Here is a 15242-nt window from a genome sequence, read left to right as displayed (position 1 = left end):
TGTACGCTTTTACGTCCTTTTGGAATTGAGCGGTTGAAGAGTAGGTCAGCCTCCATCTACGCTCGATTTAACGAATATACCCTTATCTTGGTTCCCTTACAAAAAATAGTAATAGATTTTTATAGTGCCGTGCAAAAAAATGGTTTTATGAAAACCTAGAAGTACCTATTAAATGTGTATTAAATGTAATATACCCGGGTATATCCTTAAACTACGTCCAAAATAGAGGTTTGGGCACTGTGAATGTCATCTTGCTTTGTGTGGTAGGGCACAGTACAGCGGATGTCATTCCAGATCTAGAGCAGAGCCCAAACTGGGGAAGTGGCTCCACCTTCTTATAGAAAACCGCAGCCAAATAACACTAGATACTCATAGTATTGTATTCCTGCCCGTGAGTAAGGTTGCCAGAGCTCAACGAGGGTGCGGAGTGTTAGGGTCGGCAACGCGCATATAACTCCTCTGGAGTTAATCCGCGCGAATACGAAATCTTCCGTCACATTTGTTTCGCGGCGCGCCTAACTTTTTAATTATTTCTAATTTATTGGCTTTATGGCTCCTTTTAATGTGTTTTATTGTAAATCTTCTACTATGTAACTAGCGAAAAAGATAGATAAAAGGGTATCCCCACTATTGACGCGGAATCGTCAATAGTGGGGATACCCTTTCCCCGTCGTCGTATTCTTAACAATATGTAATGTTAAATTATTTGAAATGTATTATTTCTTAGTTTTAAGTTAACATTAGTTTATATGTTGCTGTGTCCTTACAGGACGTCACTAAAACTAACCACATAATATGTACCACCTTTTATAACTGGTTTGTGATATGCAATAAACAATTCATTCATTTATTCATTCATTCAATAGCGGATAGAAAAAAGCTTTGGAAAAAAAAGTCTCATTACAAGCTTTTATTTACCTTGCCCTGTTAGTATCAGGTATCTTAGTTTGTCAGTTAGTGTGGGTCAAATGTTGAAAGCTAAATTTGACCCACTTTCCGATTAAACTGAACATTTTCATACACACAATGCAATATTCTAATGACATGGAGCTGATCTGATATGGCTCCTCTACATGATGGCCCAGCGTAGGCCAGTCCTAGGGACGCATTTATGCGTTAGAGGGAGCAAGTGATATTGCTATCTCATTTCATCGCATAGCTGCGTCCCTTGGACTGGCCTACGCTGGGCCATCATGTAGAGGAGCCCATAGAGACAGGAGGTGGCCATGGAACTCTGTGATAAAACAAGGCAAACTTATTGTGTTTGGGGTTGTTAGAATTGTCTCGATGAGTATTTGTAGTCTGTGGAAATAAAAGTACAGTGAGCGATGAAAACTTGTACAAAAAATTTAATTTTTGCCAAAAGTTATTTTATTTTATTATCCGCCAACAATTGGGAAACATGCAAAAATAATTTATCCTTTTCGATGGCCTATAGTGTAACATCAAAGGTTAGGGCATAACGCTAAAGTATTTGTTTGCAATAATCCAAGCGGAAAATTAAGACAAAGCTTACTTTGAGGCCGATTTACAGTTTGTGAATCTCAACTTGATTTGTACTAATAATTAAAAAAATATGTTTTTAAGTCAATCTTACACCTAGGCCCTAACTAAGCAAAGCTTGTATTCTTCTCTTCTTCCTCGCGTTGTCCCGGCATATTGCCACGGCTCATGGGAGCCTGGGGTCCGCTTGACAACTAATCCCAAGATTTGGCGTAGGCACTAGTTTTTACGAAAGCGACTGCCATCTGACCTTCCAACCCAGAGGGTAAACTAGGCCTGGTTGGGATTAGTCCGGTTTCCTCACGATGTTTTCCTTCACCGAAAAGCGACTGGTAAATATCAAATGATATTTCGTACATTAAGTTCCGAAAAACTCATTGGTACGAGCCCGGGTTTGAACCCGCGACCTCCGGATTGCAAGTCGCACGTTCTTACCGCTAAGCCATCAGCGCTTTAATAAAAGGGTCACAACTCAGCATGTAGCTGGCAAAGCCAGCGCTGTTCTTCCGTTGTGACCCAGGCGTACGCCGTTCGAATAACTATAGATATTATTATTTTATTTATTGTTGGGGTGTTACGGGGCTTTCAGTGCCACGTCGACCAAGCAATGATTTATTGTGTCGGTCCTTTAAAGTTCATTACTAATGCCCTTTAAATCCAGGAAGTTCCAGATTCCTTGGGTCGTAATGTTCTGTACCTCATAGGGTTGCAATACATGTCGCCCTAAGTAGGTACTTCTTTTAGATATTAGTGGTCCACAGGAACAGAGAATGTATTGCAGTCTCCTCGGACTCCTGACAGAACTATAGATAACTATAGATCGTTTGAATAAATATAGATAACTAACTATCTAACTATTTTGGCTCAGTGATCCAAAAAGAATCTTGGCCTCCGAAACGAGAGCGTGCCACCTGTCCCAATCCTGGGCAACTTCCTGCCAGTTACCTACTGACACAAGTGACTTATGAATTGCGAGTGATAGTGACTTTCTAATATAGATAAACACCTTAACATAAATAAATGCCCTTAGCGGGATTCGATCCCGGGACCATCGGCTTCATAGGCAAGGTAACCACTAGGCCAGACTGGTCGTCATAATATAAGAGAACTAAATCACAAGATTATTTGTTTTGCAACCTGATATCTACTTTGAATCGGCATATGTATGCATAAAATATCAAAAAATTGAATTAATTAAATTTAGAATTTTACAGCAAATTTTGCAGCAAAGTTTGGCAATTTTTCGGTAACAAGTCAAGTAAAGATTTTTAAGTTTCGAATGTGAACCAATCGTATCTTCGCTCACAGCCCTGACAACCAATTTCTTTGTTCGTTATTTGAAATTTGATAACGGAAAAAATGTTACTTGCGAATATTGTATTGAATTGGGAGTTATTATTATTTTCTGGAGATACATATTTTATTCATTCTTTTTTTAATTTTATAAGTTTTTATTTAACATGCAGTATATGTATGTATACAATTATGTTTGTACGGGCCAAATCTTGCATAATAAATATGACCCACTTCCCGGTTTCCAATGAAGCTGAAAATGTGCATAGGTACATATGTAAGTCAATGCAATATTATAGTACTATCGAGATGATCTGACAGAGATAGGAGGTGGCTGTAGGAACTTTGTGACAAAAGAACGTAACCTCGTGTTTGAGTTGTTAGAATTGTCTCGATGATTATACCATTCTATTACAAAAATTAATTTATCACAATCTGTTTTTCCTCATAATAAACCGCGAAAGAAGGGTGATTTACTTGTTAGTAATCTATATATACTAATAATAATAAACTATATGCCCGCAGGGCAGCTTGTGGCGAGCTGCTGGGGAGTAACGACCCCACGGACCCGAGTACTCCCGAGAGTCGGTCAGGGTCTCCGTCTCCGGCGTGTCTTCGTCGGTCGGAGTGGACCCCAAGGGGACCCGCAGGACTCTCAGCTGGCTTGCCTTCTTTGGCCGTCTAGAGAGGAGTCGTTGGAGCTAAATGCTCCAGGGGTGGAAGTGAAAATTTGCATAGGACGCGAGTTGGCACAGTGGCTGTTATCAGCCACTGGACAGAAAACGGCGTACACCTCTCGACACCCCTGAGCCGCTCACACATGGGGCTCCTGGTCGTCTTCACGACGGCAGTTTCAGGCGCCCATCTAGTGGGCGGCGAGTCACCGCCTGCCTCGATAACTAGTGAAAACATTGTTATGGCAGGTGTCCGGACGTCTTTGCAATAACCCAGTCTCATTGTCCATTGGTCTGTGGATTGAAATTTTCAATCCATAGACCGTTTTACTGTTCACTTTTTCTACAATAGTCCCAATGCCTGCTGCGACCGGTTCATGCGTTCTACATGACATTAAATCTCTCCAAGGGGCCTCTACGTATTGGATCTATATCCCCACGCAAGCCTATCAAAAGACCGGGATTTATAGGCCCGTGAAATCCAAGGAGATATAAATAATAAACTATATAATATATACTGGTAGCAATTTATAGTTAACAACGTATTTAACCTTTAACTGTGAGCTAAAAGCGAGTCTTCATTTAAAATAAATCATGAATACATAAAGAAATGACAAAAACTAACCTTCAATTAATTTTATCTTTATTCCTAATCTGCCATAAGCAATTATATCAGCCTCTAATCACGGTCAGATTATTACCTCATAATATTACCTCATAAACCGCGGTCCCGGTTTATTACCCCGGTTATTATTACCCGCGATCTTATTGCACGTAAAACTTTTTCAACTGTTAAAAACGGCGGTAAACGGTATTTTTAGAAGCGTGAGTAAATGGGTTGTGGATTATCTAACGGTGTTTAAATGTTTAATACCAAGGAAGTACCGTCAACCGGGGTGAATAAAATAAAAATTAGATATATCTGCGTTTTTAATGTGAACCCACACAAACTCTATAATTCGATTAAAAATAATTGTAGATATTTTGTTTATCTATTCAACCCAGCCGTCCCTATTCACCCCATTTTACGGTATTTAACGTTCATCATGACTTCTTAGCTGTTTTGGGCTACAGCGACTGCGTTGTACCGCTGAGAACGTCGCTGGTGCGTTCTAAGATGACTGATATAGTAAATTTTAGCAGATATAAATATAAATGCTGATTGTACAAAAATAGTAGATTGTTAACCAAGGGATGAAATGAAAGGCACCCATTTCTGTCGAGGTAGTTTGGCGCTCGAACACAGTGAGAGTGCGAATAGTCCGAGACTGAAATGGTAGCCTTTACCCGTGTCAAACACTCTACTTTTTATTTTGAATATGAGGATAGTAAAATATATATATATATATAAGTAATACAATTAACTAAACTTAAACTACTATATAAAACTTAAAATCTAAATCTAAAATGGGCCCCCGTGGCAAGGTACCGAGGATGCTGGCAGCATTTCCTCGCTGGATCGCTATGCTCAAGCGTTGGGCGAGGAAGCTGCCAGCTCTCAAAAGAAATTAAAATTAATAATTATAATAGGAAAGTAAAATTCATGGGCATTTAACAAAAACACAGCTAAGTAAACATTTCAGTAGCATTTCTTGAGGGTACTTTTAATTAACAATTTAGGTAAAAATATCGCTATTTATGGATGGGGAGTTTATTATCAGAATGGAAATTGTACAACAAATCCATTGAAAACCAAGTCTTTAATTGCTTATCATAATAAAAGAAAAAAAAAAACGTACTTAGGAAGTACAGTGCTCTAGAGCAGAAAGTCTCATTATCTGCACACATTTTAGAACAACAACGACCCACTTTCAGAGCATGAGAAATGAAAAATTATTATTAGATGTAGTACTGAAAACAAAATAAAGATTTACATTATAAAATGGTGGCACTATTACCAAAGCGCGTGATTATGTTATAATGTATGCCATTGCAGTACTAGGGCGATAAATAGATAATATCAACGTGCGAACAGACACCGGTATTTAATAGAGACTGTTAATCTTAATACAAAATTGGACCCGGAAATTAGAACGCTTCACTTTTACGTAGCTTCGAAATGAATGGTGTTAGGATGAAGACAAAGAGTCAAAAATCTGACGCCATAAGAATTGAGAAAACGAGAGCAAAATGCGTAATGATACAATAAAATTGAATAAGACGCTAAAAGCCAAATGTGTAACACTGTACCAGCGTTTTTAATAGTATGCATTTAGTCTCCACTACAGCGTCATCCACTATTTATTTTGATCGACTTAGCGCCACTTGCACCACCCCACTAACCCGAGGTTAACCGGTGAAACCGCTAACCCAGTGTCAAATTGTACTGGTAACCATGGTAACTTGAGGTTTAACCGGTTAACCCCGGGTTAGGGGGATGGTAACAGTTGCGTTTAGGCAGGTCACAGATTGCGTCAAAGTGAATATCCTGAACTTAAAACCACCGCTTACTGCGGCTTTCTATAACAATTAAGCTTAGAATAAATTTAAAAGTGGAAAAATTACTGTCTTGGGTGAGACCTCTCACCAAAACCTCGTCCATAAGCAGCACATTTTCTAAATTTTCTTTTTTTTTTCTATAACAATGCAACCGACCATATGAGGATAGGTTAAAGGAATTGGGCTTGACAACCCTAGAGCAGCGAAGGTAACGCGGTGACTTAATATAAACATACAAAATACTTACAGGACACTACAACGCACCCGCATTGAGTGATATTTTCACTCGGAATATGTGTGACAGACTGAGAGGACATTCTCTGAAGCTGACACGGACGCAGAGTAGTAGCAACCCAAGACGACACTTCCTGTCTAACCGCGTAGGGAAAGTGTGGAACAGTTTGCCCGAATCCGTAATCAGTGCACCCTCAGTGAATTCTTTTAAAAATAGATTCGACAAACATTTTATAAATGGACAAAACACAAGTGCAAGACATTGATGTGCACATATCAGCTATAAGCTGCCTGTGCATTCATAAATAATAAGTACCTGGGCGACCGAGCTTTGCTCGGTTATAACTATTTATTGTAATATGGTGGTGTATAGGTGATAATATTAACTATTTTTTTTTACTAAATTAAACTTGTCTAAAACAATAAAAATTAAAAAATTATATATAAACTTGAACATATAAAAAAAAAAAAACAAAAGTTAGTCACCGGGCGAAATTCGAACCCTTAACACTGGTTTAGCAGTCCGCGTCTTAACCCGCTGGACCAGACGGACAGTGGCCGGTAACACGAAATTAGCGACCATATTCTGCGTCGAAAGAAAAACGCATGAAAACTCAAAAACACGCGTTTTTCCAAACATAAGACTAATCTAGATAGATTGTATACCCCCAAAAACCCCCATATACCAAATTTCAGCGAAATCGTTAGAGCCGTTTCCGAGATCACAGAAATATATATATCTATATACAAGAATTGCTCGTTTAAAGGTATAAGATAATAATAATGATTGGAAAAGTACCATGTTCAATGGAGTTTGACACTCCTTATTGTATATTTATCTTTGGCATAATGGGTGGCGTTGTATTGATTTTACATGTTTTTGTTTCAACTGTTTATTATTACAATGGCGTGAGTGGAAACCGTTCATGTGGAAATAACATGTACGGTCGATGTCAAACATATATTTTGTTTATAATTATATACTTTATTCCATAGTATTGTATTTTGTTAGTTGTTACTATTTTTACCTGTCTTTTTCTCTCTCAGTAATCATCATTCTGTTTGATTAGCTTAGCATCTAGTGTTAGTAAATTTAATAATTGTATTTAGTATCTTAAGAGTAAGTTAAGTGTAGTAAAATTTTCTGTTATACATGTTTTAGTGAGAGCTGAGCCCCTAGTGTAAATTTATTCGATTTAGAAACGTGACGTACGTTACGTTAAGTCTCATTTAGTATGGGATTTAAACACAGCGCGCCAAGCGGAACGTTTTGGAAACTTATAATCCCATTCTTTATCGTCCACGGTAACCTAAAAGCGACTGTCTACAATCTCATACAGATGTAGTGAATAATCCTTTCCCATCTTATTTTCTCGGAATCGTTCGCATTTTGTCACACTACTTCAATCAACCTCATAACTTTTTGTATTGAGACTTATTTATTTATCGTAAGGTAATTACTACTACACTGTACATTGAATATCTATTAGTTAATAATCTAAATTTATATTTCTCCAAGTAGCACTAAGTAAGTAGTAGTAGTAGTACTGAGACTGAAATAGTATGATACATTCGAACGTTTCCATAAAAAAAAAACGATGGGCCTGTTTCATACTTTAACTAGAACAAAGGCAATCAACAAATAACTAGAGTAAAATGTAAATTTAGGTACAATTCAAACTTAAACTAATTAAAAACTAAGAATCTATATCTTAAGAGAGCCCCTGAGGCATAGTGCCAAAGATACTGGCAGCATTCCCTCGCTGAATCGCAACGCTTATTCGTTGAGCAAAGCTGCCAGTTCTTTTGTCTTCAGTAACATCAACCAGAAGTTTGACCAAATCTGTAAAGAAGCTCTGAGCTCCCAGGCCCCACGGACCGAGGGTCTCGACACCGAACGGAACAAAGTTGTAATAGGCGTCCAAACCCCCGTATTTCGGCCTTTAATTATTTATATTTCTCTTTAAAAATAAGACAAAATTTAACACGGGTTTTGAAGAGGTGAAAAAGTTTTATGTATACATAGGTTATAAACTTAGAAACCGGTGCAGGTGCCCTATACCTGACCCTACGAGGTCAAAGCTAATAAAACCGTAAAGCATTTCAATCCTCAACTATTTCATTTCTTTATCGTCGACAATCAGTACAAAATCACAATTCAAACTGAACCTAACACCCTTAAAATAAGGTCAGTAGTATAATAGCAAATATTTGGCTAGAAATAAGGTACGTTGGGTTGATTAATGACTTGCCATTTCCAGATGTATTTGGTAAACGTTATTATTTAGTACTTAGAGGAATCATAATGGCATCAATGCTTAAGCTAACTCCAAATTAAATATCGCTGAGATATGTAAGAACAGTGAACGAAAGAGTATACACAAGTAGACTAAATATTGAAATATAGTCTTAAGTCTCCCCAGCAAACTCGGTTCTTCGTATAATATCATAAATAAATATAACAATAACTAGTTAATAATAGCTACATATTTAACAGTCTGCTGCAAGCTCGGACAAATTTCACCTTCCCATACAAATGTAGTTACGCTTTCATTTTAAAACGACTAGCTAGATTGCTTTGAAACTAGGTATGTACTTGATTGTTTTTTGTAAATCATGTCAAACGATCTTGATTTTCTTGAGGATCAAATGTCTACGAGTATATAGGACTCATGGCATTTAAGCAACACAAAGGTCAAAAATGAGAGTTAAAATCTGACACGCACTCGACGATTGAAACGCCTCTAACAAAATGATAAGGTGATGTGACGTCACATCATATAAGTCTGTCCTAAATGTATGGAAGATCAAGGAAGTTGCCATTTTTACCCTGAAATATTGCGTTTATGTGTATAGTTGTCATACAATTAATTTTTCAATAAAATGTAAGGAATCGAATGGTACCATTTTATTTTCTATTTTTGAAAAACAAAAAAAAATATTTTTTTGAGACTTCGGAGCCTTGTATTTTTTTATAATCTCAGTATATTTTTTTAAATTCCACTTTTTTATAATGGATGGCTCATTTTCTATCGATTTAACTAAATTTTGTTATAATATCCAACATGTGTCAAGTACCCAATTACGTAGCTTCAGATACCAAATTAAAAATTTTACAGCGAATCTACGTTTTTCATACAAAATTTGTTATTATTTCGTTTGTTTTATGCGCTGGAGCTAAATAAACTAAGTATACGCATTGATATACCTCATGTCATTGTATGTGCAAAGTTTCATTACAATATAACACATAGTTTTAAAATGAGAACAAAACTCAGTTTGTATGGGAAGGTGAAATTTGTCCGAGCTTGCTGCAGACTGTTAAATTTGTAGCTGTTATAAACTAGTTATTGTTATAACTATTTATGATATTATAATAAGCCTTTTTCATCCTTTTTCAACTGTGTTAGGTGTTTTAATACAAAAGCGGGCGCTGCGGATATCTAGGAAACCTTACGACCACCCAGCTAAAGAACTATTTGTACGCAATAAAGTGTTAACGCTACCTTCTGTCTACACATTGGCAGCGTGCCAGTATGTCAGGTCTAACCTCGCTAGGTATAAAACCAATTCTAGCCGTGGTGATAACAACCGCAGACAGCCAATGTTGGTTGCCCCCGTAAAGCGTCTTGCTAAGCTCAGGAATTCACTCAGTGTCATTGGGGCCAAGATCTACAACTTGGTTCCGCCTGCCATAAAGTCAGCGGAAAGTGATCCTGTGTTTACCAAGAAACTTAAAGCGCTGCTGATCGCACAGGCATGCTACAGCGTTGACGAGTTTCTTCGTGGAGTTCATAACTAACGCGTAAAAATAGTGTCATCTTAATGCTTGATTAATTATACATATAAGATTTAGTTGTAAATGTTATAATTTGTAAATATTATTAGTTATTTAATCTTATTATGTAAATATTTAATGTAATCCTGACTTGTAAAACAACGATTTTACCAATAATAATCAATTAATCAATCAATTAAGCAGTATCCGTTCGTGACTATATAGTATGTGTGTTATATGAATGTAATTATTATATGTGACGTTATCTATGAAAAGGGACCTTATTGTCGATGCCGCTTTCGCCGTCATAAACGATGCTCCGATACAAATACAACGCTGCGCGACGCAGTGCGGCGTAAGCGCTATCGAAAATAGGTCCCTTTTCATAGATAATGCCACATATCAAAGAAATCAAATCAGGAAGGTGATAATAATTGCTCGCCCTTTGAGATAGTCAAATGTATTTAACGGCCCTTTTCGAAGAATGAAATATGATAACGATAAGTTCTGGTTTAGATAAGTTCTCATTTAGATATCGTTTATATTGGGTCAACCGCATTCGAGGGGAGCCAGTGCTGTCAAACTGGTCTAACTTGACAGACATTCAGACGTACTCTTAGAGTAAACAACAGTTGAAGCGCTATATGTCGTATAATTGACAGAAGCAGCTCGATTCGGGCAACCAATGTCACTTTGACGTTAGAAATATCGAAGATAGATCTTATTAGGATCACAACGGAATCTAAATAAACGTCAATTTTTACATGTCGTTTAGTTATCGATCTTTTAAAGATCTTTCCAAGATCTTAAACGTATCTTAATCATTTTTCGAATCGGGCCGTAACGTTTCAAAAATTGCATATACTCGAGAAGTTGGAATGACAAAACTTCCGTGAGATATTAACTGCGTCGGTCCGCCAACGCCGCCGTTGAAGCTACTCATTTTGGAGCGAAATATGTCGAACAATCTTTGATAAGCCAAGGTTTCGATCATGTTGCGTCTTTGAGGCGTGTAAATATGTTTTAGGAATGCAAAGCTTATTTATTAAGCGTTTATTTTAAATTCGATTTTTATATACCTAGCCGACGACCGATCTGGCCTAGTGGGTAGTAACCCTGCCTATGAAGCCGATGGTCCCGGGTTTGAATCCCAGCCCAGTAAGGGCATGTTTTTTATGTATTTAAGTATTTGTATATTATATATAGCGTTGTCTGAGTACCCACAACATAAGCCGTTTTGAGCTTACCGTGGGACTCACGATTCGATTTGAAGAATGATTAAAACACGTTTAAGATCTTGGAAAGATCGATAGCTAAACGTTATGTAAATTGACGTTTATTTTGATTCCGCTCTGATCCCAATAAGATCTATCTACGATATTTCTAACGTCAAAGTGACATTGGTTGCCCGAATCGAGCTGCTTCTGTCAATTATACGACATACAAACGATATCTAAATGAGAACTTATCTAATCCAGAACTTATCGTTATCGTATCTCCTTCTTCGAATCGGGCCGTATGTGAATTCGAGTGTACCTATAGCGTGTAGCCGCCTACGCCTGCTACGGGGCCTACGCAGGCTCTACGCCGTAGCAAGAATGCCTTGGGGCCGGCTTTTGTAACTGTTAATAATTAAGTTTGTTAATGTTTTAGGGTTGTCACATTTATCATTTACGTTTAATTAACGTTTTGATAAATTTCATTAGAACAATAACTTTCCGTGAGACACAGGCATATTAAATATACTTATTAAAACCGGTCACTCGCGTATTTTAAGTCAGAGAATATCATAACGACAAGGTGTAAAGAAAGCACATTGAAACTCCTCTTTATGGAGTAAATAAATGTTAGTGTACGCAAATGTACTTGCAGAAAATATATGCAAATTTAAAAGTATAATCTTGAAGTTAACACAATTGAAGTTAGAGAAATAAATAGTGAATAGGTAATTTTATTCAATTTTGTTAAATTAAACTAATAACTAATCACTAACTCGGGATTAACCAGTTAAACCCGAAGTTACTAATACAATTTAACCTTTTTTTAACGGTTAACCCCGAGTTAGTGGCTAACCCTGGATGGTGCAAGAGTGGCCCTAACTGGGTGATAACCGTTAACGCAGGGTTAAATTTTACTGGTAACTCCGAGTTTAACCGGTTAACCCCGATTAAGTGTCTAACTCTGGATGGCGCAAGTGACCCTAAAACTGAAAACAAGTGGCGAAATTAAAATCAATCTTATTTATAACTAAATAAGAACGATGTTCATATAACCTGTCTCAAAAATATTTCACATTCGGCTCAAATTCAATTAACGAACCTCTGTGAATAAATAATTATCAGTCAAATGAGTCGGTGACCTAGATACCGTTTCTGACGTATAAAATAAAATACAGTTTATATAATTATAAAACCTTCATCTAAAATATAATAGTTACGTTTTAAAAACACACGCAAAAAAGCAATTAAAAAACCAACCTGTATAACGCTTACGAACACACGCACGCTACCACCGCAGTGGCATTAAATATTCAACACAAAAAAAAAACAAACACACTGTATAGCAAAACACTATTTTGTAATAAGAATATAGATGTCACTGTTCGAATTCGATATTCATATTTGAATGTATAACGGTTCGCGGGACGTGCGTTCAGCTCGGCGGACGAAGCGGTACTGAAGAGTTCGCTTTTACACGCATGCGTTGAGGTGCGCTTGTGTGCTTCTGCTGTATTAGGAATACTTTCCAACTTGACGCAAGCTATCTACTTTAAAAACCAGCGTAACAATCGTAGGGAACGCTTTCGTATTTCTTACGGAGCTGGATTGCGATTATACTGGTTTAATTGAGGCGAACGCTTGCGTGCGTTTGCAAGACGTTTGGAATACTAGTCCTGAATTACATCGACACACACATAAGCAGTAAAATAACCTATCGTCAATGAATACGTTATTGAAATATAAACCTTATATGGTTGGTGTAAAGTTGAATTTAGGCTGTGGTTGTGTAAAGGGTAAGATTGAAGTTTGTAAAACGTTAATGTTTTTGTCCTTCTTACGCTACAGGTTTACCCGTACGAATTTTAATTGAGCATCACTGCGATTGTAGCAGTGCGCCTTAAGTGTATCGACTTCTAAATCTCATATCTATTTTAAGCGTAATTTAAAATAAACCGAAATTAAAAGGGGTTAAGATCGTTTTTGGAATTATAGCGTAGAAAGAAATAGGATGTTTTGAAAATTGGTTAACCTAATTTAGTGAAACGTGGAAATATAGGGTTAAGTAAGCGGAAACCCGTTAACGTTACAAAAGGTGTTTTCAAAGGATTGGAGGGCGTTGAAATAATAAATCTATACAGGGTGTTTGACATATAGTGTGACAAAGGACATAAGTAGGTCGCTTGGAGAGACATTTAGGATCGACGCATGATTTGTTGAGTGTGATTCTGTAAAGATCACAAGATATTTTTATGACACATATGACGACCGGTTTGGCCTAGTGGGTAGTGACCCTGCCTACGAAGCTGATGGTCCCGGGTTCAAATCCTGGTAAGGGCATTTATTCGTGTGATGAGCATGGATATTTGTTCATGAGTCATGGGTGTTTTCTATGTATTTAAGTATTTATAAATAATTATTGAGCTTACTGTGGGACTAAGTCAATTTGTGTATTAATGTCCTATATTATTTATTTATATGCAAAATTGTATTTTCCTAATGCTAGGAATACCTACCTACTTGATTTTTATGATACCTATTTTGTTAAAGATTTTTAGAACCTGCCACCAACAAACTGCTTCACAGTTTTATGTGGAAAATATTAGGCCGAAATAACGACCCGATTTGAAGAATGATTAAGACACGTTTAAGATCTTGGAAAGATCTTCAAATGTCAAAATTTACGTTTCATTTGATTCCGCTGTGATCCCAATAAGATCTATCTACGATATTTCTAACGTCAAAGTGACATTGGTTGCCCGCATCGAGCTGCTTCTATTAATTATACGACATACAAACGATATCTAAATGAGAACTTATCTGAACCAGAACTTATCGCTATCGTATTTCATTCTTCAAATCGGGCCGTAAGTATACTTTCATAGATATTGAGGTAAATCGTTATAAACCCGCGCGATGGTCATATTTTCCGTCGCAATCTTTTGTTTCATTCTAATTTCCTATTGTTACCTTGTTCTATTTTCCCTTAAAATTCAATTGTACATGGATTTATATTTGGATCTAGATAAAGCGATAAAGATTTTTTACTTTCCTGACTTTAAGCCCCATTTTCAGGACCGGTGCTAACATGCCAATCGCTACGTAGCGAACGAAACGCAACTGTCACTGTCGCACTAATATGGAAGAGTGATAGAGAGAGATGACTAGCTACGCTGAGTGTTAACGATTTGCACGTTGGCTAAGCACCCAGTTAAGATGAGCCAAATAGCTATAACTCAAATAGACGTAGAAAATATGAGCGATTTGCCGAAAATTCACGAAATAGGTAACAATCACAAACCATGACGGAGTTTCCAAAACACCACGCGCCATTTACGATGTTTAGCAAAGCTCACTCACAAATCATTATAATGCGTACAGTCGAACCAAGATAACTCTGCATGACATTTTCAATGAAAATGTCATAATTAATTTTATATGATTATACCATCCTCACTTTGTTCTACAATTCCTGTTCTGCCATCTCAGGCCAAGAACGTCTACACATATACCTAAGCGATTATTGCAATAATTGATAATGGGCGCTAAAGTTTTTAATAAGATTCCTGAAGCAATTAGAAACGTGAACACGGAACGTCAATTTATAAACAAGCTTAAAATGTATTGTTTGATAAATAAATATTATAGGACATTATTACACAAATTGACTAACAATAAGTCCCACAGTAAGCTCAATAAGGCTTGTGTTGAGGGTACTTAGACAACGATATATATAATATATACATATTTATAAATACTTATACATAGAAAACACCCATGACTCAGGAACATCCATGCTCATCACACGAATAAATGCCCTTACCAGGATTTGAACCCGGGACCATCAGCTTCGTAGGCAGGGTCACTACCCACTAGGCCAAACCGGTCGTCAGTTGATGAAGGCTTATTAGTCTTATTACACCGTAAACGAGTTCTTTGATGAGTAAAGAGTCCCTAAAGAACCATATCATTTGTCTTGACATAATTACATTTATATTTTTTTTTATGTATAATTATTATTTTTAATTTTAATTTGTAATTTGACTGATTTCATTTACTATGGTATTAATTTCCGAATTGATAATTGTTATTGTATATACAGCG

At 36.9% G+C, this 15242-nt stretch overlaps 1 protein-coding gene across 1 annotated transcript in view; it reads right to left on the bottom strand.

Moving 5' to 3' along the window:
- Window positions 1–14538, bottom strand: part of LOC133526223 (potassium voltage-gated channel protein Shaw) — a 177412-nt gene extending 162874 nt beyond the window's left edge. The window contains exon 1 of the mRNA XM_061862751.1: window positions 12399–14538. The gene's annotated coding sequence lies outside the window, so the exon portion shown is untranslated. The remainder of the gene's footprint in view (window positions 1–12398) is intronic.
- Between the last annotated feature and the right edge of the window lie 704 nt (window positions 14539–15242).

This window comes from Cydia pomonella, chromosome 16, assembly GCF_033807575.1.
Source record: "Cydia pomonella isolate Wapato2018A chromosome 16, ilCydPomo1, whole genome shotgun sequence".
Classification (NCBI taxonomy): Eukaryota; Metazoa; Arthropoda; class Insecta; order Lepidoptera; family Tortricidae; genus Cydia; species Cydia pomonella.
This window is presented reverse-complemented; position numbering and strand designations above follow the sequence as displayed.